Here is a 1,283-nt window from a genome sequence, read left to right as displayed (position 1 = left end):
CAGAAGACAAAGCACTGGGAACAGCTCATTTCTCAGAAATTCCTGAAAGCTAGAACTGTATCCTCCTCCACAATCAGAGACTCAATCAGCCTCCAATGGGGGGAAATAAAAAGTGGCTGCAGTTGTAAGAGACAGCCTGATCTAATTGATCCCAGCCCCTCAGGGAGGATGTTCTTCAGTTAATTAAGAGCACAGCCACCTGCTTGGTGTATTGGCGTCTAGCAATTCACTTGAGCAGGTCCATCGGCGGATTAGGGCACCAGCTTTTACTGCTGCGTGGTACTGAAACACCAGCATATTAAGCTCTAAAGCTAGTTCTTAAACTGTCATAATGCTGGCTGAATTATAGCTGATTGGAATACTGAACAGGAGAATGCTGATTGGCTGAAAGCAAATCAAATCTGAGCGAAACCAGGCTGCACTAATAGAATAATAAGGCAGAATGCTTGAAAGAAATTATTTATACATTGCTTCATAAAGGTCTGATCATTCATTTAGTTTATGTTCTCTAAGCAGCTATCCCCTTTAAAACATTTAATCAAAACCAACTTTAGCATTCTATTTACTGTGAAGTGGTATTGGGACACTTGTGCCCAATAAAAAAAAAATCACATTTTATGAAAGAACAACACATTTATTGGCCTTGTATCACGTACCTGTTAGTATACACAGTTAAAGCCATTTATTAGAACAGGTAAAGCTTGGCAGTTACAGATTTTTAAAGACCCAAAAGATGGTCAACTTCTGAACAAATTGCAAGGATTTCTTGAATGTTTGCTTATCAAACCAAAGCCCAGGTGAATGTAGTTTGTTATTTTAAAATTATTTTTTAAAATTAAGGGTCCTAAGTATTGACATTAAGATGAAATTATGAGTTTACTAAAGTGCTAATTAGAACTGCTTAGCATATGAAGTTAAAGGGCACCAACAAGCAGGTTTAAACCAAGCTTGTATTTGTTTTGCATGATTTAACTGACTTTTTTTTCTGCTCCTAAATTCTGCTTTGGCTTTGTGTAGCAATGCCAATAGTTAGTAAAATGCCAATACTTAGTAGAATAGTAAAGGTAAGGCAAAAATGTATAATATTCTTTAGATATTAAAAAAATGAAAATATTTTTTGATCCAGTGTGTGAAGTTCCTATCTTGTAAATTCTAGAAGCTATTCTCTTTATGTAAAATATTCTTTACCTTTAGAAGTTTCAAGCTCTTTCACATTAAAGGTACTATAGAAATGCAGATGATATTGTTGTTTAATCACCCATATGTTGGTAAGGATATTTCTA

This window comes from Lemur catta, chromosome 5 (assembly GCF_020740605.2).
Source record: "Lemur catta isolate mLemCat1 chromosome 5, mLemCat1.pri, whole genome shotgun sequence".
Lineage (NCBI taxonomy): Eukaryota > Metazoa > Chordata > Mammalia > Primates > Lemuridae > Lemur > Lemur catta.
This window is presented reverse-complemented; position numbering follows the sequence as displayed.